Source organism: Stegostoma tigrinum, chromosome 36 (genome assembly GCF_030684315.1).
Source record: "Stegostoma tigrinum isolate sSteTig4 chromosome 36, sSteTig4.hap1, whole genome shotgun sequence".
Lineage (NCBI taxonomy): Eukaryota > Metazoa > Chordata > Chondrichthyes > Orectolobiformes > Stegostomatidae > Stegostoma > Stegostoma tigrinum.
The window spans coordinates 4,645,460-4,672,488 of record NC_081389.1 but is presented as its reverse complement, the minus strand read 5'-3'; the positions used below and the strand labels follow the sequence as shown (position 1 = coordinate 4,672,488).

General features: G+C 43.2%; 1 protein-coding gene across 5 annotated transcripts in view; it reads right to left on the bottom strand.

Moving 5' to 3' along the window:
• sin3aa (SIN3 transcription regulator family member Aa) overlaps nucleotides 1-21,912 on the bottom strand; it is a 116,866-nt gene extending 94,954 nt beyond the window's left edge. Inside the window, exons 1-2 of one of the 5 annotated variants that reach the window (XM_048520576.2) lie at nucleotides 21,871-21,912; nucleotides 14,351-14,508 (exon numbers count right to left, since the gene is read on the bottom strand). The gene's annotated coding sequence lies outside the window, so the exon portion shown is untranslated. Of the gene's footprint in view, nucleotides 1-112; nucleotides 280-14,350; nucleotides 14,509-19,827; nucleotides 20,126-20,990; nucleotides 21,138-21,454; nucleotides 21,559-21,870 lie in introns of those variants that run through there. The other 4 variants (XM_048520581.2, XM_048520578.2, XM_048520577.2 and 1 more) reach the window with 4 other exon arrangements.
• Between the last annotated feature and the right edge of the window lie 5,117 nt (nucleotides 21,913-27,029).

Here is a 27,029-nt window from a genome sequence, read left to right as displayed (position 1 = left end):
ACACCAGGGATGGGATAGCATCGCAGCCCAGCCGGTGGCCGCGAACACCTCAGCCCCGCACTCACTCCACACACACACACACACACACACACAGCCCGCGCCTTTCACCTACCGCTCCCCCTGATGCAGTCGTCCCCCCACCTCTGTCTGCCTCACTCTCTTGGGAAGAAGCGGCACCGCCACCGGGAGGAATCCCTCCGGCCCAGCGGAAAGAAGAGGGAGAGGGGAAGGGGAAAGGGGGGAGGGGGTGCTGTTGAATTAAAAAAAGCCTAAACAGCTCGGAGCAGAGGCCGTCTGTTCGTCCGCTCGCCGCCTGTCAATCAAACGGCGGGGGCCGCGGAAGGAAGTCCCGCCTCCTACCCACATCGCCATTGGCTCCCGCCCCGCAGCGGCCAACCGCCCCGCCCTCCGTCTATTGGCCACTGCCCGCCGTCAATCATCCGGCTGTCGACGGTAACCTGACAACCAGGTACCGCCCCCCACCCACGACACCCGTGAGCCGGAAGTTCCGCCTCTCACGCCGAGCTCGCGATTGGCTGGCTGTGGACGCGCCTGGCCCCTAGGCCAGGTAGGCGTCTGATTGGATTCCAGCAGCTGCCAGCGACGGAGCAGTCCGAGCGCTCGACCAATAAGCGATGTCTCAAGTATAGCCCCGCCTCACCCCTGTCGTGGTTGGTTGGTCCGCATTATTTGAGGCCACTGCCACGCTTCCATTGGCTTCTCGCCAGTTCTATCACTATGATGGACAGACATTTGCTTTTAATAGCGGAAGTGCCATCGTTGGTACTGGCTCTGTTACAGGGTCCCCATTTTCCACATTCGGAGCAAGCAGCACAGGTTTGCTTTCTGTTGTTGGTTTGTGGATTTTTTCTTTTTACTTTTCTGTCTTCACAATTTTTTTGTCATGTTCCAAATGTGTCCCAGAGGATTATTAAAACTAAAGTTTTCTGCTAATCACTTGCTGCGTTAGCCTAGTGTTGTATTGTATGTGGATTTTTTAAAAAAAACTTTATAACATTGTATTATAATCCTTAAACTAGACCTAACATGATGGGTTTTTTTGTAATTATGAAATACGTGAACACTAATTTCTCTGGTCTAGCTAAGCATTCAGCAAAATCAGATCACTAGCCCAAACAAATGTATATCTTAAAGTACTATTTTCACTTGTATTTAGCTTTTTCTTTCAAATTGGTCATGCATTACTTCTATTTCTTACTCACTGTTAAGTGTGAAGAATGTTTCAATAACCTGGAATGTAATTGAAGTCAAGCTAGTTAGCTGTTTCCTATGTATAATAAGACATTTAAAAATTAAACTAAGAAACCATGGAGGTCTGGTGGCCTCTGAGACAAACTGTTCACCTTTAGTTCAAAGGCTCTTCTAAATGGGCCATTCAGCCTTCTAGAATTCTAAGCATATTGAGAGATTGAGTTGGGTCATTTGTCCTGGTAGATTTTTTGTTAGTTTTACTGAAATAACATCCATCAAAACTGTCCTGCACCACCTTTTCAGTGGTGACTTGTACAAACAAATACTAAATGTGCTAGCAAACCTAAGAGGCAGCTGAAGAGGTTCTATACAAAGCAGAGATCAATCTTGCTCAAACTTCTATTGAACAACTGAAAGTTATTACCTCTCAAAAAGATAATCTCTTCTATAAGAATAGACTCCAATATGTGGTCACACTTCCTGCAGTCTCATTTGGACTGAGTGGACTGATTAGCATAATAAATTTAAAGTGTTATATAATGCTTTTAAGTTACAATTGAGAATAGTTTATCATCTTTAGTACAACAGACTAGGAAAAACAACTACTTGTATGATACTGCTGTATTTGATGTCAGTTGGTGTGGGCCTCTGCGTTGGATGATGGTTAGGGACAAAAACTAGTTCTTGTGCAGGTGTAATCACAAGCTCTACACTAATCTAGAACAGTTTGCATTTAAACACTGGTATGAAACCTTACTCAGTTGAACAGCTGGGATGGGGGGGGTTTGGGAAGAGAGGGGAGGTGTGCAAGTGAGTGCGTGTGTGATGAGTTAGGATCAACCTTGGTGAGACAGGAGCTGTGATTCAATGGGGATTTTAACATGGTGCAGCCTTGAATGTGTTTAGGAAGCAGGTCCTAAAGTAGATCTGAGAATGTGATGGATAAGCAGAATAGGGTGCAGGCAGCAACATTTTAGATTCTTCCCCCAAATAATGCTGGGAAGCAGGTCAGTAGTAACTTTCTCTCGTCCAATCTAGAAGTGAACAAGGAAAGAATGTAGATGTCAGTGGATGATTGGTTCAGGTGGAAGTGAAATAAGCAGAGTTGTTGGGGATAGCATAGCCTTGAGTACAACTTGAAGTTAAATAGAACATAAGCCTCCAGATCCCAAGTGTCTGTTGAAAAACATAGATTGAGTTGGGGGTCAGAAACCTACTTGAGGGCATTTAAATGCCCCCTCCAAACCTGGCCTACTTGCTCTGCTGCTAGCAATCAGGCCTTGGACAATAAAATTCCAAACTTTACCTTCTCCCCAATCCTATCACTACACCTTTAGCTTTTAACCTGTAGCTCTGACCTTTTTTCTAAGGACTCCTTTATCAGTTTGTCATCCAATTACTCCTCAGTTATGAGCATTGTTGGGAGATTATTCTAGATTTACCTTCCATGTAGGCAAGCAGCAAGTGAAAAGCAATAAAGTGGCTCCTTTGGAGGGCTACGGAGACTAAGTCAATAAAATCAAATGTGGTAAAGGAGCAAAGATCTGGAACCTCTAAAACTTGAAGATGGCAGTAACGTGTTGCTGCAACCTCTGTGCCAGTACTGGAGCTGACCTTTTAGAATGCAAAAGTAGGAAAGTCTGTATTGTCTAAATCCCTAACAAGGTGTAGAGCTGGATGCATGCAGCAGGCCAAGCAGCACTTGCTTGGATTAAGTTTTTAAGAGTATTCTGGTTCTGGTCTTCAGGCTTAACAGTTAAAAGTACTAACAATCTCGATCCTATCAATATTCCATATTGACTAGTATCTTTCTAGAATAGAATGAGAGCAAATTTGGACATATTTAAAAGATCTAGCCAAAGAAACCTACAAGTTAAACATTGAATTGGAAAAGAATGAGAGCCAACACCTCAGTTGGAGGAATTTCTCTAAGGGTTAGTTAAGCAGCCTCAATATTCACTTATTCCAACTACTTCCTATTAAGTCCCTTTCTGCCACTTGACTGTCTGCTACTCTTGATGTTTTGACCCTGCATGAAAGACTTTATTGTATCAACATTTTTGAACAAAATCTATTTCCAGTTGCAGATTTGCAAACCTGAGGATAGTGTGGTTGTGACGGCACTGCTAATATCTAGGTGATAGGAGGGGTCGTACCCCCCACACCCCATGCCAGTTATTCTTGGGATTTTAAACAAATAGAACTTTTAGTTTCACCTGGCTTCTGAAGGCAATAGGTCCAAGAAGAATTTCCCCTGCCCCCAAGAGGACAGGCGTCAAGAGGTTTTAGATTTAAACAGAACTGATGGTTTTTGGTGTACAAAAACCCAACTTCAATGTATTTACTTTGATCTTCCCACTTGGCCAGTTTCCTTCCTGACAAACTTGCCAGAATAAGATATGGAGTAAATATTAAACTTCTGTGGTGGTGGGGGGGAAGAACTGGAATCACAAATGTGATTTGGGTCTTTGAAAATAGCAGCTGCAGGTAGTGAAGCATTTGGAGCTGTAGGAAAGATGAGGCCCAGAGAATGAATCACTCTGTAAAGAGCTTTTTGGCCTGGTTTAGTCAACCATTTTGAGCAGACAGCCTTAATGTCCTTCATCAGTGAACAAATGTTCATCTCCAGAACTTGCTTCACAGAAGCATCATCTACCAACTTGCAAGATTGTATTATCGAGCAGTCCATTAGGCCATGGAACTTGGAATTGTTCCTTCTGTGTTCAAAAATATTCAATGTGTTTATACCCCTTTCCATTGTCTTCAAACACAATGTCATAATGACTGAAGGAAAACATTTGTCTCTGCTTCTGCATATAAAAGCTCCCAGACTTGTAGCTGAAGTAGGCTAGTCAACTCATCAAGTTTGATCTACTGTTCAGTGAGATCATTGATTTGATGATCTGCAACTTCAATTCCCTGACTTCCCATACCCTTTCTTTTCCTGGTTAAGTATCTATCTCAGTCCTGAATAAAAGTAATATCCCAACTTTTCTTTCTGTAGTAAAGAAAAATAAATAGAATGTGTCCTTTATCTTATCTTGTATGCTATTCCTATGATTTATGCACAAGCTCTTCTGTGCTGTAGCTTTCTGCAGTCACTTCTCCACTTAAGTGATATTCAGCTCCATGATTCATCCTAACTTTATACTTTCCCCGCTAGTCTACATAACGTATCTATCTTGCTGCACACTTGCATTCCACCAATTTATCATTTGCTACAGTACTTTTTTTTTCCTATCCAAGTCTTTGTAAATTGTGGCCCAGCACTGATCTCTGTAGCACTCTGCTGGTAACAGGTTATCATCCTGGAATGCTGCCTTTATCCCAGCTGTCTGGAATTAGCTAGTTCTCTATCTGTGCTAATACCTACATCCAACAAGATGGGCTCTTAAGTAGTGTAATGGATGGTACATTTCCAGAACCCTTCTGGAAATCCAAATATTAATCCACTGCTTTTATCTGCTTTGCTTGTTACCATCAAGACAACTAAAATTTCAGACCATTCCCTTCAATGAAGCTGTGCTGACTTTGTTTGATTACATGTATCTCTAAACCATCTAATACACCCTCTACAATCTTTTGCCAATAACACCTTGGAACTAACTGGCCAAAAGTTGCTTTTTTATGTCTGCTTCCTTTAGAATAAAGCAGTTATACAGGTAGTTTGACAATCTTCCAGTATTGTCAAAATAAAAATATTCAATTTATCAGTGTATCCATTATCTCTGTAGCTACTTTTCATGAGGATGCATCTCATGACCTCTGTTTTGATCTTCACTCCCCCCACCCCCACGATTCTATCCTTGTGATAAATCAAGACTGAATTTGAATAGAACAGTGTAAAAAAACCATTCTCCATTCCCCATGCAATTGTTTTCAATAGCCATAACGTTAAGCCCTAAGCGTAGTATCTTCAGTTCTTCTGTTTGTTTCCTTTCTTGGTCTTACAGATGTCTGCCATTCACTTTGTTTCTCAAGTAACTGTCTGTTCTAATGTACCAGTTTTCTGGCACACTATTCAATACTGAAAAGTTCACCTGTCTCTTGTTTCATCCAGTATTTCAGTGGCTCAGCCTTCAGCCATGTACCCTTAGTTACTCAGCAGTTTTCTCCTGGTTCCTCCATTTCTTTGGAAACTGCTGCTAGTTTGTCGGCTTGCTGATTTCATCCACATTTATTCTTCAAAATATTAATCACCTGCTTTCAGCTATACAGTATTCAAGATCAGGTCAGAGGCTGGGAAATCTGCAGCAATTCTATTCCTAACTTTCCCAAAGTTAGTCCACCACCTAATAAAGCACAAGTCATACAGTGTACTTGCCCAGATAGGTGTAATGCCAACAACAGCTTGACAACATCCATGATGAAGCCCAGTTTGAATCCCAAGCCATGTATGGGAGTGACTATTAGGATGTTGTCTAAGGTACAACAAACATGTCTGAAATGAACAGTATTGAAATAGCTCACAGCTGTGGATGCTGACTATCTGCTGTAATTTGTCACAGCAGGCCACACTATCAGGCAGCACAAGCTTTCCACATTATGGGCTGTTCTTAGCAAAGATTGGGAAGTAAAGATGAGTTGGTGGCCAGCAAAAGTCCAGAAAACCCCCCCCCCCCCCAAACTATATACAGAAGTAAGATCACTATTTGAGTGGGATATGAACAAAAGCAGGATCAGTTTTATTTACTTAAAGTAGTTTAACTGCATTTGAGACCAGTACTAAGCTTCATAAACTCAGCTGTGGTAATCTGACTCCCTCAGTTTCCAGAATTAAAAACATTTTCAAATTAACTTAATGCCTGATGCAGGAGATATAATCAAACCCACTGTCAAATCCATCTTAAAACCACAACACAGTTGTGAACACCAGTTATGCAAACTAAATTTGTGATCCCAGCAAGTGAATTACCAGATTAAATGACTGCAGCATGAATACTTCAAAGTTTCATTGATCCAAAGCCATCTGAAACATTGACAAATAGTCCCTTTGAATATGTTAGCTATAATGGAGGTTTTAGTTTGCAAAAGTCAAACTTGCAAGATAATGCTTAAATACTTGTCTATTTGGTCAAGTACCTGAAATAATATTTCTCCCAGTCACAGGAGCTATACTGGACTCAAATGTTATCTCTTTTGCTCTGGGTAACTGTTGCTAGACTGGCTATGTTGCTGCGAATACTGAGCCATACAAGGAAAAACTAAATTTAAAAACAGATGTTTTAATAATACTCCTGTGAATCATCATGTATCCAAGGAGCTGTAGTGATGCAAGTTGTTTTAAATAGTTAATGTTTCCCATTGAGAAGGGGTTGGCTTGGTGATCTTGAGTTGAGTTAAAGGCACTACCCAGTTTTTTTTAAGTGGTCTCCATTCAGCAGAATGATCCAAGTGACTCTTTTAATCTTTATCTAAAGAGAACGAGATATCTGACTACTTACACTCTGTGACTATCCAGTAGATTCTGTCTAGAGCTTAGGAACATTTTGCATTCCATGCCCTGTGCCCCTCAACTGTGATTTAAGTTGGGAGGGATGAAGAAAAATGAGCAGGTATGAAAATTGGCAAAACAAAAACTGAGCTGACAAATTGTCTTTACATTTGCTGTGCCTCAAATCTCGTCAGCAAGTGGCTAGCTACCTTCTTCTTTTTGAGTTAAGAATCCAAAATTTAACAACCTTGTAATGTGGTCACAGACCAGAATATGGAGGCCTTCTGTAATAGAAATACAGAATATCGTAGCTACAACAGTAAATGTTGTACCAATTAATGCCTTCATAAACAGCAGCTTAAGTAAACTTAATGAGACTAGAGGGGATCAGATGAACGATCTATCTGAACTTAATGTTTCATCCAAATTGCTAATTGGGCAGGCTTCGAGGACCTGTGGCAGTGGCAATATCCCTACCTCTGAACTAGGAAGCCTAGATTTGAGGCCCATCTGCTCCAGGGATCTGTGGACATTTTTTTTAAAAAGGCCTTTTCAAAAAAACAAAACAAAAGGAATGCAGACTAGCTGTGATACGTTCACAGAATCTCCCAAAGTTATTAATTACTTTTGAGGTGTTTTTGGCAGCTGCTTTATCTTGTCTCATTGCTGCCTGAACAGAGTGACCACGCAGTCTCTAGTATCGAGTGGATAAATGTAGGCTAGTACAGCTGGAGAACTCAATTGTACCTGTTCCACTCTAACATCCTGTAGCTATGCAGTACTTGTAACAGATTTACATACAAGTAGTGACACTTGAACCCACAACTTGCACAATCTGGCACATTATTTTCAAATCACCCTCCATCCCCATAAATTTCAAATCCCTGAACTCCTCCAATTAAAGCACTTTGAGCATTCTCAATTTTAGATCAAATGACACAATTCTACATTACAACCTGCAGGAGTCAAAGTGCCTAATTGGAAGATGGGATGCTGTGCTTCCAACTTGCCTTGAAGCAGGGCAGCACTGGAGCAGGTCTATTAGTGAGAGTGAGGTGATGGATTAAAAAGCAAGCAACTGGAGAACTAGGCTTGTTTGTCGATGAAGTGGATGTGTTCCACAAAGCAGTCATCTAATGTACATATGGCCTTCTCTAAGCAACCCAGTGTAATAACTTGAGTACAAATAAATCATCACCCAGAAGGAATGGTTTCTGCCTCAGGTGAAAAAGCAGATATTTAATTCCCTGTAATTGCATGGAAAGATGCTGTGGGAGGGGGTGACTGTGTTGAGAATTTTGACACAGGTCATGGAAGGAACATGCCCTCTGGCATGCTGACTAGGGAGGTGCATTTGGCAGAAATGGAGGGTGATTCTTTCCAACAGACAATGCTGGAGAAACAGCAGGTCTGGCAGCATCTGTAGAAAGTTAACATTGAGTCCAGTATGACTTCAGTCTTTAGATGATTGACATTCCTCTGCTTTTTAGAAGCAGAGCAAGAGGTCAGATGAAGGAGACGCCCATGGAAAAGATGCAGCTCTTGATGGTGAATGAGATGTAGAATGGATGTGAGTTAAGGTTAAAGGAGAGAATGGGCTTCTAAGAGCAAACTGAGGATACAAACAAGGCTGTAAAACCTTAATGGCAAGCTGCTGGAGGTCAGGGTTATCCCTGTGGTAGGACAGGTACTCCTCAAAGCAGTCACTTAGTCCGAGTTTCATTTTTTCTAATAATTCCTTGTATGACATTATGACAGGTTTCCAATTTGACTTCTGGGTCACAACTCTGCATCTAAACTTCATTGTTCTTACAAAGCTACAGTTTAATATTACTACCCTAAGTAGCCAGCAGATGAACTTGGAGCCCACAGTGCTTTTGCTAAGGAAAGCAGGCAATTTGAAGCAGCCAGCAAGATGAAGATGGGATTGCTTGGCACTGAATACCAAGTCAAAATGCAGTGCTCAACTTGGGTCCTTAAATCTCAGCATAAAATCAAAACCCTTTGCCACAAGGTGACCCCAGAGGTACAATAATGTGCAGCAGTCCCAAATTGGTGAAATAAAATTGCAAAATAACTTAAACACCCACTCAAAGTGGGTTTCCATTTCCTCCCCTTACCCCACTCACACCATTTTAATGACCCAGATTTAATTTTGGGCAGTCTGCATCTTAACTCATCTTCGCACTTACCATTTACCTTTTTCCAAAAATCTGATCCACAGATTTTTTTAAAGGATAAAGTTTGATTTCCACTACCCTTTGTGGAAAAAGTGCTTCCTTCTAACAACCCAAGCAGCTATTGAAGCTAATAACACTTTAAACACGTAGTTTTTGTTCATGTATCATGGGAGCACTGAAAATATTTGATAGATTAGTCTCCCAGGAGACTAAATAGAGCTAAATGGTTGATGGGCATTATTTGTCAGATGCATGCACCAGAACTAGCTGCAGTTCGAATCTGCCTCCCATAAACACATTCACAGGTTTAGTTGACTGTTTAGAACTGAGGCAGAAACCATTCTTCCAGGTGAAGTGATTTACTGGAGTTATTACACTACTGTGTTGCTTTGAGAAGGCCATATGCAAATTAGATGACTGCTTTGTGGAACACATCCACTTCACTTACAAACAAGTCTAGTTTTCCAGTTGCTTTTTAATCCAACTCTTTCTCTAATAGGCCTGCTCCACTGTTTCCTTGCTTCAATGCACAAAGTACAGCACCTCATCTTCCAATTAGGCACTTTGACTCCCGAAGGTTGTAATGTGGAGTTCTGTAGTTTTTGATTAATATTGAGCATTCTCAATAAGCTTTAACTGGAGTTCTGGAATTTTAAATTTGTGGGAATGAAAGGAGATGTAGAAAATGTTTTAAGTCTCTATATGCTGCTTGACTGAACCATAACTAGTTAGAAGGCTTAGAACACAAGTGTTTTTTTCCATCAAGCCCATCTCCTGCATGCCCTGTACAATAGGTCTGAATTAAATGCTTCAAGTGGAAGAAGTCAACTATGGTTGACATCTTGCAAGTAGCAAAAGAACTCAGTATAGTCTGTTTCTATGCTGTACAGGTGGCCTTTTCAGTCCAACTTGTCCATGCTGGCTGAATATCCTAAACAAATTGTCCTTTTTGCCAGCATTTGTCCCACATCCCATAAATTCATAAGCTCCAGATGCCTTTTAAATATTAATTGCTCCAGCTGGTAGCATTCTTGCTCCACAGGTCTGTGGGTTTGTGTCAAGGCATTATATTGTCTTGCTGCCTGAACAAACAAGTGATTGTGCTGTCACTAGCATTGAGTGAATAAATGTAGGCTAGTACAACCGAAGAATTTCCAAATTATACCATATGTTCTTGATCCACTCGAACATCCTGCACCTAACACAGTACTCTTACTCAGTGAACCCATTTGGTTCACTAAGTTCCCTTTTTTACGGAAAGAAACTGCCCTCCTTTACTGGTCTGGCCTATGTGTGACTGAAGACCCACAGCAATGTTGTTGACTTGGAACTGTCTCTGGGCATTTTAGGGATGGGCAATAAATGTGCCAGCAATGCTCAAATCCCATGACTGAAATAAATGGAATTTTAAAAAGTTCATAAGCTTAAAAGCAGCTGAATCTAAATGGAACAGATGGGTCAAGGGTATATTTGAGGTGAAGACTGTCAATAGTGCAGCCAGAGGAAAGCCACCAGTTTAAAGATGAGGGTCTATATCAGGAATAAAAATACAGACAAAGTTGGGGGAATTATGGACAAAGCTGTCTATCCTGAGTTAGCCTGAAGATGGCAGTGGGCTGCTGGATTAAGATTTGCCTGTGGTAAATGTGATCCCACAATATCTTTATACCTGTGGCATGACCTAAAGCCAACTAGTGGTTGGCTTTCCAATTGCCCATATCTCAACATAAGTCAACTGATGTCCATTTCAAGCCCACCGACTCCCACAGCTACCTAGAATACACCTCCTCCCACCCACCCTCCTGCAAAAATTCCATCCCCTATTCCCAATTCCTCCGCCTCCGCCGCATCTGCTCCCACGATAAGACATTCCACTCCCGCACATCCCAGATGTCCAAGTTCTTTAAGGACCGCAACTTCCCCCCCACGGTGATTGAGAACACCCTTGACCGCGTCTCCCGCATTTCCCGCGACACATCCCTCACACCCCGCCCCCGCCACAACCGCCCCAAGAGGATCCCCCTCGTTCTCACACACCACCCTACCAACCTCCGGATACAACGCATTATCCTCCGACACTTCCGCCATTTACAATCCGACCCCACCACCCAAGACATTTTTCCATCCCCACCCCTGTCTGCTTTCTGGAGAGACCACTCTCTCCGTGACTCCCTTGTTCGCTCCACACTGCCCTCCAACCCCACCACACCCGGCACCTTCCCCTGCAACCGCAGGAAATGCTACACTTGTCCCCACACCTCCTCCCTCACCCCCATCCCAGGCCCCAAGATGACATTCCACATTAAGCAGAGGTTCACCTGCACATCTGCCAATGTGGTATACTGCATCCACTGTACCCGGTGTGGCTTTCTTTACATTGGGGAAACCAAGCGGAGGCTTGGGGACCGCTTTGCAGAACACCTCCGCTCAGTTCGCAACAAACAACTGCACCTCCCAGTCGCAAACCATTTCCACTCCCCCTCCCATTCTCTTGATGACATGTCCATCATGGGCCTCCTGCACTGCCACAATGATGCCACCCGAAGGTTGCAGGAACAGCAACTCATATTCCGCCTGGGAACCCTGCAGCCATATGGTATCAATGTGGACTTCACCAGTTTCAAAATCTCCCCTTCCCCCACTGCATCCCTAAACCAGCCCAGTTCATCCCCTCCCCCCACTGCACCACACAACCAGCCCAGCTCTTCCCCCCCACCCACTGCATCCCAAAACCAGTCCAACCTGTCTCTGCCTCCCTAACCGGTTCTTCCTCTCACCCATCCCTTCCTCCCACCCCAAGCCGCACCCCCAGCTACCTACTAACCTCATCCCACCTCCTTGACCTGTCCGTCTTCCCTGGACTGACCTATCCCCTCCCTACCTCCCCACCTACACCCTCTCCACCTATCTTCTTTACTCTCCATCTTCGGTCCGCCTCCCCCTCTCTCCCTATTTATTCCAGTTCCCTCCCCCCATCCCCCTCTCTGATGAAGGGTCTAGGCCCGAAACGTCAGCTTTTGTGCTCCTGGAATGCTGCTTGGCCTGCTGTGTTCATCCAGCCTCACATTTTATTATCATGGTAACTAAGGGGCTTGCTGTGTCCACAAGAAAGAACTGAATTGGATCTTCTCAACTTCCTCATCACTGACTCCAGTACTGCTGAGAGCCTCAGGGGCTAGTCTAGGATGCTGAATTTCATAAATTCATTTAGAATGACTGCTTCTGTCGCTAGTGATAAATCTAAATAAAATTGCACCCATTCCTGTAATCCTATCCAGTCACTATCTCTGCAGTGGTGCTTCAAACTGACTTGCTGTGCTGAATTTTCAGCACTGGCTGAGATTGTGCAAGAAAAAGCTCCTTTCGTGACCTCCAGATGTCCCAAAGAACTTCACAGCCAATAAAATGCTTGGGAAATCTGAGTGAACATTAATAATTTCTGTACAAGTACCCACCCATAAGCCATTTGGAAGCCAATTTTTTTCTCATTCATAATAATGAAGTAAATATTGAGACATTACTCTTCTACAAAAATTGCAGTGCACAAAATGCCCAGTGATGACAGCCACAACTCAGTGCAGAGTATGCACTTGGGTCTGATATGACCAGAGCCCCCACCAACTCAACAAAGGGTATCAGCACTCACTTCAGAAACAAGCCCAATTTAAATACTCAGTTATCACCTCCCATTGATACTGACTCAAGTTCCCAAATATGAAAATAACCATTTTCACTAGACTTTATGAATGGAAATGGAGAGCCCCAGCATATCACTTGAGGATCCTTACTGGTGAATGAGAGAAGACTTTGAACCCCATGTGGGCTATTCTCCAACACGCTCCTGCCAAATGTTATTGAAACCTCTGCTATTTGAAATCTAACGAAGGGAGAAATGATGAGAGAGGTGGAAAGTTAAGCAGTCATTAGAATCTGAACTTCACTGTTTTCACCTCTGTTTTGACATCCCACATTTTTGTAGGAGAGAACCTGGTGTTCAGCCTGACAAAATCTACTTGTTAGCCAGTGGGGAGAAGCACTGGCTCCAGAGAGGAGCCCTTGCATTGCTATCTCTTTAGGTTAAATACCAACCACCTCCAAGCTGCATTCCTTTCTTTTGAATGTAAGTAACGGACCAAAGCTCCTCACCATGAAGCTGTGGAGCAAATACTGATCCCTTGCAAGTGAGTTAGGTCATCAAATCTCTAAGAGACCCTTTCTGCAATAGAGGACAGGTGATTACCTAGATATTGGAGATATGAATGTTTCATTAAAGAATGAGGGGAGGGGGAAGGGGTAAGAGATGCTTGATTACAGATTGGGGGATAAGGCTGCAGAGGTAAAATGGGTTGGAACTAAAGGAATGCACAACAATGACTAGAATTTAAAGTTTGGCTCACTGCACTCAAGCTATTTTGGAACAGTAATAGTATTCATACCTCTGGGTGAGGAGATCCTGGTCTTTGGACACTAGACTTATGCGCCTTGCGTTCCAGTGTCAAGTGTTTGAATACTCTGATTTTTTTTTTAAAAGGTTGAGTTGTGACTCTAGTCAAACTGTATGAAGAAGGAAAGGTATTTTTGGTGTCACCACTAGGCTCGTATCTGAATTGACATTAACTTACTAATGAGTTAACTCTTACTCTGGATTAACAAAGTAAAAACTGGGTAGCCAGCAAGTGTGGTAAAAGTGAGTTTTGATAGACTAGAGTTAACAAATGGATCAGGCTTTTGATAGTCATGTCAGTGTGCATGGAAGTATGGTTTCAAATATGAAAGCAAGACATGCAAGAAATAAGCATTAAATCAGACCAAAAACAAACTGCTTGCAGGTTAGCTCAGCTGCAGTTTTGAATGGGTTTGAGGCTGTTTCTTGCCAGGGTCTTCCTGATGTTCAATTGTGGAATTTTCTGGTTCATCTGCCCCACTTAAATGAGGGAAATCCTCAGACTCTAGGGATGGTGCTAGTGACAGACTGACGAGTCACATTTTTATTATCACCATATTTTGAATTCTATCCTGTGCACAAGTAACAAACTATGTTAGGGAAAAGAGGCAAGAAATCTCAAATGTGGAAGCTGCATGGGTGGGGGGAATGAAATGGAATCACCAAGGGTAATTTGACTGAAGTAGACTGGAAATAGTGACAAGCCATGTGACAGTACAGAAAGGTCTAGGATGATAGCATCACAGTTGTAATCAGAATACTATGGGTGACTAACCCGGGTTGTCTGCTGTGGGCAGCACGGAAACCAGACTGGGCCAATTTTGAGTGTGAGAAAACAAGAATCTGTAATTTCAGACCTGAGTTTTGTGATTGAGCACTGGGATGGGATAGACAGGTGGGATTTCAGAGATGATATACATTAATGCTAGAAGGCACAATGACATTTCAGGGAAACCAGCCTGAGACATGAAGGGGAAAAATAAGGTAAGAAGACAATCTGATCAATAAAAACAATACGAAGTTAATGAGAGTCTGGCGGGGGGAGGAAGAAAATGAGTGAAAGCAAAAAAACGTTCTTACCTAGTTAGTATCAATCTGTCAAAGATGGTCAGTGTTGATTAGTCTTGTACAGTTGGGAGGTCCACAATGTCGGTGATGGTCTTCTCTCAAAGCAACAGGAAGCTTTCCTGATGCCAGTGATATACGAACAGGATGCACATATATTGGACACGGTCTCTCTGGAAAAGCAGGATCTTGGTTTTAGAAGATCAGACTTGTAGCTGTGGTGAAGCTAAGCTAAATTCCAAATTCTCAACATGGTGAGAGTGCTGATGCTTTCTCCTTTTTCTTTTCTGATAAAGCCAGTGATTTGGCTGATACTAAATAGCCATTAATATTATTGCTATTTATCTCATTCCAGTGATAGAATTCCTGGTTAGGCCAGCATTATTCTCCATCCCTAGCTGCAATGGAGAAGATGGTGGTGGTGAGCTGCCTTTTGGACTATTGCAAACCTTAATTTTAAGGACATCCCTAGAACTGTTTGGGTGGAAGTTCCAGGATTTTTACCTAGTGGTGGCAAATGAACAGAAATTTTAGTTCCAAGTCCATATAGTTTATGTTTAGAGGGGACTTTGCAAGTGGAATGTGCAAGTCAAAAGGAGCCTTGGTGAGTTATTTGCAGAGTATCTTGTAGATGCTACAGTTACCACTAAGTGGTTGGAATAAATGGCAACACCTCAATTTTCTACAATCCAGCAAGCTTTAATCCTGGAGGGTGTCAAGCTTCTCGAATGGAGTGCAGCATCAACACTATCACACTCCAGACTTCTACCTTGTAGATGGCTGATAGGCCTTGGGGAGACAGGAGATGAATAACCTCTTGCAGAATTCTTAGCTCTGAAGTTGCTCTTAATTTAATTTTTAACTACACCTTTCTCAAGTTGATTATTTAAGCAAATGTTTCCTCCTTCCAAGAACAAACATAACACTGGGCAGCAAGACCAACTTTGGAATAAATGTTGGAAATTGAAATGATCAAATAATCAAAAATAGGACATTTTAATGAGAACCCGTCACATCCTTGCCTGTCTTGAACAGCAGTGCCTTGTTTTAAAGGGACCCCCAGTTCTGTTCTCTTCACTAGGAAACATCCTGTTTGTACCCACTTTGAAGGCCCCTGAGGATCTTCTGCTTTAATGGAATCACCTCAATATTTTTAAACTCCAACGGACACCGGTTCATTCTATCCTCCTCCAATAATTCCCTCCACTCAGTCTAGTTTTTAGATGACTTACTTAAGTCCACTGTATTATAGTCAAAATAGGAATCACCATTAGTGTTTGTAGAATTATTGAGCACAAGTCATAAATAACCAGTGAACTTTGTCTTAATGGTGTGATTATTCTTTCTGAAATATGTTCAGATATTTCATACCCAGCGGATGAGGCCTTGCTTTAACATGTCAAAGTATCCCATACAACAGAGTTGAGTTGTGAGCGCATGGAATACTTTGCCAGTGGTAGTCATGGAAGCAGAGTCATTAGTGACATTTAAGCGACTGCTGGAAATGCACATGGACAGCAGTGAATTGAGGGGATTGTAGGTTAGGTTATTTTATTTTTGGATTAGGATTAATCCACGGCACAACATCGTGGGCCGAAGGACCTGCACTGTGCTGTACTTTTCTATGTTCTATGTTCTAACACATCACTGTCAGCTTGCTATGAAGTGGTCAATCCTGGCTAAGGCTTAAACCCAAAACATTGACTCAAATGTGACTTGAGCTAAGATAACTCAAGTCCTCATCTTATTTCATGAGACTTCATGTTGTGACAATTGACCAAGTTATTCGGTACAAAATACAGAAAGCAAAATCTATCACTTTACTTTTTCCATTTGACCATTTTTCCAAAAGTAGCATTAAATTTACTTCAAGCCACATGGGAATAAAACCACTGAATTGTTAAAGGTGCAGTATAAATGCAAGTTAATTGGTGAAGCATGTGAGCACAATGGTGGTAGTAGCCTTTATCTAGATTGGCATCATGACAAGGGTGAATGTGTAGAACACTAGTGCTGATTCTGAACTATATAGGTGATTCTGACGTGGCAAAAATCCACCTGTTCTGATCCCCAGCACTTGTTTCTCTCATGCAAAAACAAATTTTATACTCTTCTGAAAAATGGCCAAATGTCTAGGTAAAACCTCTTGCCAAGTGGTAATAATGTGTATTTCAAGGTTGTACTTCACACTGGCTCCTATTGAACCTCCTTAAATTTATTAATGCTGGCAGTCAGTAATAAGCTAGCTCCTTTTTTTTCCCAAAGGCATGACCAGCAAATACAGATTCAACACCTAAAGATTTGTTTCCCCCACAGGCCCCTCATTGTTCCTGGCTAGTGGCTTACTTTCAAGTGAAATAATTGAAGTATGTTAATGGACTATTCTCACTTAGAGCGTTTGCTTGGTGCAAAGTGCTTTATTAGAGCAGCGGCTACTCCTTTTGGATTTGAACAAAGTGCACAAGTTTAATCCCCTCAAGTCACAAGTAACTAATCCCTGACTGCATGCTTAGCAGCAATGGAGTCCATTCCACTGTTAACCTTCTCAGACTGTCAGACTCCATGTTCCAAACGGTGGGTTGCAATTAATAGGCAATTGTGCCAAGATTAGTGCATTGTTCTCAACTGGCCAAAGATTCTACAAATACCAAGACCAATAGGCACCATCATGTCTTATAACATTACCTTTTAGACAGCAATCAACTCCATCCCAGAATATCTCTGTAGGTGTTCCTCAGTGTCCATAAGCCTGAACATCTTTGACCATTTCATCTTTCCCTCCATTTTAAGGTCAGAAATGGAGAACTATATATTCACCAGTTTAAGCACTCAGCAGGACTATGTAGATACTGAATGAGACCAGGACAAGATTTAGGCTTGGTGATTAAATCACAGGAAATGTTTACACATATACCAAGCACTGACAATCACCACCAAGAGAATCTGACTGTCTCTCCTTGACATCTGAAGTATTATCAAATCTGTCTTTTAATGGGCTTTATATCCAATTCAATAATTGGAAACATATGATAGGATGAATAAAACTGGGTGTCTGAGTATAGTTCTTTTGACGCAGTGGTAGTGTCCTTCTCGCTTAAACAGAGACAGAAGTTCAATTTGCTTGCTGTAATATGTAATATTTTCTGAAGAGGTTAACTGGAAAAATAAGGTTGTATGTAATTGCACTTCTGGATTACAAAATGAAATTGTGGTGGCTCATCATTGAACAGTCTGAATTAGACTACCTTATAATTACTGAGCTAGAGCAGATCAGAGGCTGGACATTGAGTAACTCACCACCTGTTTCTTCTCAAGGCACAGAGCAGGAGTGTAATGGAATACTTGTTGAGGCTATGCAATGTACTCCAAGTGGCAAGAACGTGTGACTTCTGCCTTGGTCCTCCTTTAGTTTAGTTTAATTAGTGTGTCTCTAACAATACTCAAACTCACCACAGTTCAGGCCAAATCCAATCACTTGATAAGCACCCCATTCACTTCTTCCTCACTTGTTCAGTGATGCAATGCAGCAACTCCACAAGCCTTCCTTTGACAGCACCTTCCAAACCCCCAATAACCACCCTCTACAAGGACAAGGATAAACAAGTATGTGTGCACACTACCCCTGCAAGTTTCCCTCTAAATCATGCTCACCATCCTTACTGGGAAGGATCTTTCCAGTCCTTCAGTGATATTGGGTCAAATCCTGGAATTTGCTCCCTAACAATATTCTGCATCTACTTCCAGAATATGGACTGCAACATTTCAAGATGGCAGCTCATCACCACCTTCAAGGGGGACTAGGGACGGGTACTAAATGTCTCCCCAGCCTGCAACACCCCTTTTTCTCTGCTAAATAAAGGTTACTTTGTATTGCTTTAACTAGACCACTCCGTTTGTGTCTTCTATGCGTGGTGTTCTTAAAGGTATTCAATGCCACCTCTAATACAAACAGAAGACACTGGTGAAACTCAGCAGGTCTTGCAGCATCTGTGGAGAGAGAAACAGAATTACGTTTCCAGGCATATAACTTCTTCAAACTAGGTGACTAGGAATTTGATTGGGGATTTCAAGGTAAGAGGGGTTTTTCTTAAAAAAAAACGAGGTGCTATTCATTTACACGGTGATAATGGGAACTTCAGATGCTGGAGAATCCAAGATAACAAAGTGTGGAGCTGGATGAACACAGCAGGCCAAGCAGCATCTCAGGAGCACAAAAGCTGACGTTTCAGGCCTAGATCCTTCATCAGAGAGGTCTCTGATCTCTGCTCTCTGATGAAGGGTCTAGGCCCGAAACATCAGCTTTTGTGCTCCTGAGTTGCTGCTTGGCCTGCTGTGTTCATCCAGTCCCACACTTTGTTATCTTGGATTCATTTACACAGAGCGTGGTTTGTGTGGAATAAACATCTGAGGAAGTGGTGGATGCGGGCACAGTTACAACGTTTAAACGACACTTTTGAGTACGTGTATTGAAAAGGTTTGGAGAAATATGGACCAGGAGCAGACAGATGGGACTAGGTTAACTTGGGATAGGCTGGTTGGACCGAAGGTTCTGTTTCCATGCTGTGTGACTGTGCTTTCAAGTCAGTTTTTGTTTTAGTGGCATGAGATTGAGAGAATCAGTGCTGACCTAAATCCTTTCTTTACCCAGATTGCTCAAAAGCTGCATATTTAATTAAAAGTCAATTTTAAAATATTAAATTCACCGAAGGGGCACTTGCTCACTGCAAAAGTTAACGTCTAGTGAGTAAGTCGAGGAACGATAAACCAACAGAACCGTATTACTATTATTTATGTTGCCAAGAAGCAGGTTCAAAAACCCTTCCAACCAAACTAGGAATACATACTTTGAGTCCGAACAGTTTCTTAAATCTAATCTCGTATTTTAAAATATTTTAATATTAAGCAGTTGGTTGTGTGCGAAAGCGGCCCACGTCCCCGAACTTAACGAATAGCATTCGAGAAATTATGAACGATTAAAACAAGACAGTAGCTTCAACAGCATTGAACTTTGCAAGGTGCCCTCCCCCTAGCTTGCAATTCCCAAACAAGGTCACTTCTCAAGCAGCGTCAGATTGGACTCGAAACCTTTACGTTGTTTCTCCATGGAGACTGCCAGACCTTCTTTATGTAAGGCTATTTGTGTTTTGATTTGTTAACGTGTTTACAAATTTATGATTCAAGCCCTTAGGGAATGAAGAACCAAGTTAGCAAGCGGGAGGGTATTTTTTGAGTTTAAAATATGGAGTCGGGCCCAGTGCGGTGTTCGTGCACTTTTTTTAAAAAAAGTAAAAGTCGATTTCCTTTCTCAGGAGACCTAGACGGCTCAGCAGCTTCGAATCTTCTAACTGTTCAACCTCTCTGCTACCACTAATAGTAAATATTATTCATCGCCTGTAGGTCGAAAGTTCGATAAACACCGTAAGATCGCTGAATTCACTGTTTTTGGAGGGGCACAGAACACCAGAGTATAAATAAGATTGAAGGATGATTACAATTGGGTCAATAAAGTCTGGGCTCCACCCCTTGCTCGCCCCGAACTCGATACAGTCAACACTGGCCCTGGAGCTTTTCATTGGTGGGTAGTGTTTTCACTCTTGAATTTGTGATAAGAACCAGGACGCTTCAAAATTCGCCGAATCCACGCGGCCCTTCGCGTTTAGGAGTTCGGTACCCAAAATACAGCAGTGGCTCCCCGGGGTGACTCAACTAGGGCATTCGGCTTCCTCTTTCTTTCCTGAAGGTTTCAGGTTGGAAGCTGGAAGGAACTGGATTCATTGCTGTCATTTAAGTTTCAGAGGAGCGGGAAACCCAGTGAGTGACTCCGAGCAGGAGGAAATCCAATATCCCCGGGTGACGCTGGGTGGATCCGTCTCTTCCCCGCGAGAGTGTGACAGCGGGCAGGTCTCTCTTTCTCCACCCCACCCCTTCCTCCAGGGTGAGATTAATTCCAGGGGGAAAGTCCTCGTTTGTCTTTCCCCGCGGGAGAGGGGGACTCCGGGCAGGACTCCTGCCCCAGTTCCCCAGGGTTGACTGATTCAGGTGAGGGTTATAGCAAGCAGGATTCCTCCTGGCTTCCTTCCTTCTCTGCCCCCCAAACCCCGACGAGGGTGACTCCACCGTTGGGCTCTCCACCGGAGAGAGTAATTCCGGGTGGGAATTCCCTGTCTCTTTGTTACAATCCCATTCCGCGCGTGAGGGAATCCCCGCCCCGTTATGTGAACCTCCATTGTGACGCATCCGAGGGGGGCAGGAGCCAATCAGCTCCTTATAGTACCAACCAATCAGGAATGGGAAGGCGGCGACAGTCGGTAGTTACCAATAGGAAGTACGAGGCGGGGCCAGTGATCTGGGGGCGGGGCTATACCGTGTTTACTGTGTGGGAGCGAGCCAGGAGGCCGCAGACCCCGGAGTCGCGGGGAGGAGGAGGAGGACGACGACAACGACGACTGGTTGCTGCCTGTGGATGTGCTAACCCATGGCAGTGGGGGCGGGTAGGAAGAGATTCGCTACCCAAGGAGAAGGTGGTGGTGGTGGTAGTGGTGTTTAACTGCCAGGGTGCACACAGTCGGGGAAGGTGGTGGTGGCGGCAGTATGGGGCCGGGAACGAATGAAACATCATACACCACCCCCGCCGCCCCCCCCCCCCTCCGGTCACCTCTCCCCGCCGCTTCTCTTCCTCATTGTCCGTCCCCGGGAGCTGAGGCCGGTGGAAGGCTGGTTCCACGACCCAGAAAGTTGCGACAGGCTTTTGTTACACATTCCGGGATCGGAGACACTCCCGCTGGGGGTGAGGGAGTGGAGAGGGTATGCGCGGGGAGAATGATGGAAGCGGCTCTCCAGCACGGGAGGAGTGTGGGGGTGTCTGAAGGCACAAGGGGAGGTGGAGCCTAATCCGATCAAGTCCCTCCCGTCCCCTCCCCTCCCCACAAAGCGGCTCCGAGAATCCGACACAACAAAATGGCCCGTAGACTGCGCAGCTTCCCTTCCGCCTCGCTCCCCTCTCCAGCTACACGAGAGCGGGCAGCCCCGCTCTCTCCGTGCCGCTACTCCCCACCGAGCAGATTATAAATAGTAAGCTGATGGCCAGAGAGAGTGAGAGCAACACCGCCCTCTCCTCACCTTCCCTCCCCGAGAAGAGGCAGCCCCGGTTTGGGGGGGCGGGGGTGGCTTCAGGAGCACGGTGTGTTTTTCTCCCCCTTCCCCAGGGGGATAGCGGGTGAAGTCGAACGTTGCCCCTGGCTCGCAGCAGCAGCCGCCCCAAACCCAGCCCTTCCCCAGGCTCAGGAAGCACTCGCCAAGGCCGGGGAGCTCTTCCCCCACCCCCTTCCTAAGCGCACACACATTCTCTCTCTCACTCACACTCACACACACACACACACACACACACACACACACACACTCCCCTCTTCACCCCCCTCCAAGTGAACGGACTCTTTCCTTCCTCCAGCCCGTACCCCTTGTGCAAAACAGAAGAAAAACCATTCAGAAAAGGAAAGCATCTACAAACAACACAGAGAATCGGAGGGTTCGCTCACCCACAAACTCCCAGCTGCTCTCCCTCCCCTCCGCTCTCACAGGCAAACCGAGAATGGATACACCCCCTCTCATTAACATAGGCCCCGGGGAGGGAGGGGACTGATAGAGCGTCACTGCTTTAAACTCAACCCCGCCAACAACTGTCTGACTCCGAGAGACTGAAGTTTCCTTCATCCCATCACCCTCAGCCCTCCCTACTCATCGGGGGCGGGGACCCTGCCTGGCCGCATTCGGGAGCTTCTTCCTTCCGATGCATTGCAGATGTCAATTTCAAGAAGAAATCTCAAAATCCGCCTCTCCACCGAACACAATGTTCACGGCCTCTTGTGGTCGTGTTAGGAAGCCCCGTCTCTAATTTGCGCACAGCATGCTCCCATCGGCTGCTAAGTGAGCCCCTGACCCATTCATGTCGGTGCTGCAGTCAATAACTGGCCCGTACCTACTGCAATGAGACTCGGTCGAACCCATAGTCGTTTGATTCGGACACATATGCTGTGCCTTTGAAGTAGACAAAATTCTACCAATGCAGGACAAATGAGCGTTTTCCACAATACATATGTTACAGAGATAGAAAGACAAAAATAGTCTGCTGTGCTGTGATAACAAGGTGTAGAGCTGGATGAACACAGCAGGCCGAGCAAAAAAGTTTTCATCTCGAATATCTGGGGAATACATGCATTGGAGGCAATTCAGAGAAAGTTTGCTTGACTGCTTCCGGGCATGACAGCATTAGTCTTCCAAGAATGGTGGGTCTTTTGGGCCGATACACATTTGAATTTGGAAGAATCTGATTTTACTGAAATATAAAATTCTGCAGATATGTTTTCTCTCATAGAGTCATTGAGAACTAGGGGACACAGTTTCAAAATAAGGAGTCTCCTGTTTAAGGCAGATGAGGAGGAATTTCTTGAGAGTCAATAGTGTGTGGGATTTTCTGTCAGTGTGTTAGGCAGACCTTTGATAGACAAGGGAGTTGAGAAAGCACAGGATTAGGATTGGAGTTGAGGTCACAATCAAGTCAGCCATGGTTTTATTTGACTAGTGGAGGAGGCTTGAAGGGCCAAATGGCCTGCTCTTGCTTCTATTTCATAAGATATTGGAGAACATCATTGTTCTTTGAAACAGTGATTGGATCACTGCCATCCAACTCAAAGCACAGACTGAGCCCTGATTTATTGCTACCCCTGATGGTGCAGCACTCCCTCAGTACTGCTTTTGAATGTCAGTGTGAGGTCCAGTTTCTGGAGTGAGACTGGTAACCATGCCCATCTGAAGCTGAAGTGTTACCCGCTTAAGTCACCTTGGAAAATGGCCCATTTCTACTCTGGATTTTGGGCACATATGTTAGTATGTAATCCTAGAGACAGGAATCCTACAGACTACTACACCTGAGTGCACTGGCTGTCACACTTTAACTACTAATCTGTCCTCGTGCCCATGTCTCATTTCCAGCCTACTTTGGTATATAGGAATGTCACTATGCACAATCTACTCAGGGTTGGAGTGTGTGCAGCAGGATTTTCCCTGACTCAGCTCATGTTTCAGCTGACCTGGACTACAGGCAATTATTGGTCTTAACACGAGGTGCAAAAATGCAATGTCTTCCTCTTCCCAGTCATACAAATCATCTCCATAGATGAATCACATTCCACTTTTCAGGCGAAACAATCTGGTTATGCAATCCCAAACATTCCTAATGTTAATTTCTCCACTATTGGAGGCCCCAGCTTCAGCTTCCTGGACCAAAAGCTCTGGAATGCCCTCTCTAAAGAAGCACACTTCCATATCTTGTTTTCCACTTTTAAGGGTTGTAGTGGGAACATAGAACAAACATCATGGGGCAAGTAAGCCAGGAGCCTTGGCCAACAGGGACATGGGTTTAAAATCCCATCATGGGAGCTGGTGGAATTTAATGTCAATGAGTAAATTTGGAACATGTTATTTTCAGTAACAGTGGCCATCAAACTACCATTGTTGTACAAACATATAGGGTTCACAAATGTCCTTTAGGGAAGGAAACTGCTGTCCTTACCTGCTCTGGTGTGCATGTGACTCCAGTCCCAAGGGTTGATTCAACTGCCCTCTGAAATGGCCCAGCAGGCCAAGCAGTTAAAGGGAAAATAGGATTGGTCAACAAAATGTTGGTCTTGCCAGTGACATCCTCAATAAATTTGTGGTAAATTTATTGTAAATAAATTTAAAAAGACACTTCTCAAAATCGGCTCTTTGACCAAGCTTTTGGCCACCTGACGTAATATGTGACACAGTGTCGTATTTAGTTTAATAATTTTATAATGTTTAATTATTTTTAAAGATGCTGTATAAATATACATGATTGTTGTTGCCGTGGAGATGGTTGGAAACTAGTAATCAGACAAGGAAGTTCTGTATTTCAAAGTTACATGTGCCTTGCATGTATAAAAGCACTTTAGCATGCTTCATTATCTTAACAGTGGAGTGTAAATGTAAATCTAAGTAAGTAAAGCTTTTGAATGAGTCCAAGTGGTTGCTTCGACTGACAAGTTGAACTGTATTTCCAACTAAAAATGTAAAAATTCAGTATAAAATTAAAATAAACCGGAAGAAAAAGTAAATAATTCTCTAAGGAATATTCTGTTTTAAAAACAGAATTGTCTGGGTGTTACCAAATTCCTCGCGGACATGTTCTCTGCAGCCTATGGCATGATTGGAAACAATTACTAATTCCACAAAAGCCCGTGTTATTCTCCCATCTTTCCTATCTTTGTAACCTCCAACCTTTTCTCCTCAGCCCCACAGTCCCAAACTACTTGGATTCGGCTACATTTTATGGTCTTATAGTCTAATCCAAGCTAATGGGTTCATTACAGTGTCTCAGTCCAATGCTGCGAATGGGATCAATTGGGGCAGACCACTTGTGATCTGTTTTAATGATCAGGAGTGAGCAGGATCACAGGACCAGAGTGAATAAATGAGCTCAATGCAGCCACTATGACTTGTTTGGGAAACAACAATGAAATACAGGTTGTGGGGAGAACGATGTGATCCAAAGGCCTGCATCAAAAATGAAATTGAATAAAGAAAATTAACTACAATAGTTAATAATCATCAGCGACATAAATAACTCACCAAGTTCCATTTACCCATAACGTTGCGTTTTGGTTTTAAAATTCATGCCCTTGTTTCTTAATCCCGCCATCACCTCTCCTTCATCCCATCTCTAATTCTGAAACTCCCCGAGATATGTGTTTATCTAATCCTGGCCTCCAAGCATTTCTGGTTTACAATTTGTAGTCTGGAATCTAAGCTCTTGGATTTTCTCCTTAAACCTTTCTATTTGGGTCTCCTCATAAGATAATCCTTAGGGCCTTGCACAGACCAAGCTTTGGGCCATCTGGTCTGATATAGCTCAATGTCAATTTTCTTATAACTCTCCTATCCAGCACTTTGGGATATTTTAATAAATTAAAAGTACCAACTCACTTAGGGGAGAAATGGGTCCAGTGGCAATATGCCTGGACTAATTTGAGTTTGAAGAACACAGTTAATGCATTTGGGATGCAGGTTTAAATCCCATCTCTTTGCTAGAACAAAGCCAGTCTCACTAAGAGTGACCATGAAACTACCATCTATGATTGTTAAAAATCCATCTAGTTCTTGAATGCCCTTTGAGGATGGTTTGGCGTATATGTGTACTATTTTGATTTGAGTTGATTTATTATTGTCACATAGGTACAGTGAAAAGTTTTGTTTTCTGTATAGTACAGGCAGCTCATACCATACAAAGTGCAATAGAACACAATGAAGAATACAACGTTATGGGTGCGGAGAAGGTGCACAGATAGTGAGCATTAAATGTAAACTTTGAGAGGTCCATTTAGAAATCCAGTAACAGTGGGGAAGAAGCTGTTCTTGAATCTATTCATGCACATATACAAACTTTTATAGCTTCTGCCCAATGGAAGAGGGTGAACAGAATATAACTGGGAGGGGAGGAGCCTTTGATTAAGTTGATTTGTTTCCCTTTGCAGCTAGAAATATAGATGGAGTCAATGGATGGAAGGCTGGTCTGCTTGATAGACTGGGCAGAGTTCAGGAGTCTCTGTAGTTTCTTGCAGTCTTGGGAACAGCAGTTGCCAAACCACACAGTGATGCATTAGGATAGAATACTTTCTAAACCGAATCTGTAAAAATTGGTAAGAGTCCTTGTGGACATGCAAAATTTCCTTAGCCTCCTGAGCAGGTAGAGATATTGTTCTGCTTTCCTAACCATTGCATCGACATAGATGGACCAGGACAGGTGGTTGGTGATGATAACTCCCAGGAACTTGATGGTCTTAGCACCATTGACACACACAGATCCTTGCCCTCCACTCTGCTTCCTGAAGTCAATGACAAGCTCTTTGTTTTGTTGATGTTGATGAAGAGATTGTTGTCTTGTGGTTAACTTGTAAGGACATTGGCAACGTTATTCAGTTCAAGGGCAATTAGGGATGGGCAAATGTTACAATGTCCACATCATCAAAAGAATTTTTAAAAAGTACAAGTTGTTGTTTAATCATAAAGGATAGTTATTGGATAAACTAGTAACAATCAACCAAAGTAATATATATTTATCAATCTAAACTTTCTGTATGTCCGTCACAATTTGAAGCATCCACAAAATCTCTTTTCATTTGAACTTCCTAGCTTGAAAGTGCTACAATCATCTTGAAGTTCCTATCTCTAGTTATAATCTTAGCAGCCATGTTAACAGGTCAACATTACAACACAGAATAAAAGGGACAGTGGCAGCAAAGATTATGAAGGCAGCTGAGTGACAGGAAACCGCGAGCAGTGGTGAATAGTTATTCTTCAGTCAGAGGGAACGCATAGAGTGGGATACTAAATGAAAACTCAGAACAGTTCTGAACAGTCACACAGAAGTTACAAAAATACACTTCATTAAAATTTCTTATTCTAGTTGAGAAGGTGCAAGTACTTTCTATGTTTCAGTATAACTTTTATCACTGAGGCATCACATGGGAATTCAATGGTTTGCACTGGAAACCATTATAAAATTGGCAGATTCAGACTGCCTAGTGCTTTGAAAACTAAAAACTGACAAAAGGTCATTGATGCTAAAATAAAACTGACAGATCTGAAGAAGGGCCACTGGACCTGAAACGTTATCTCTGCT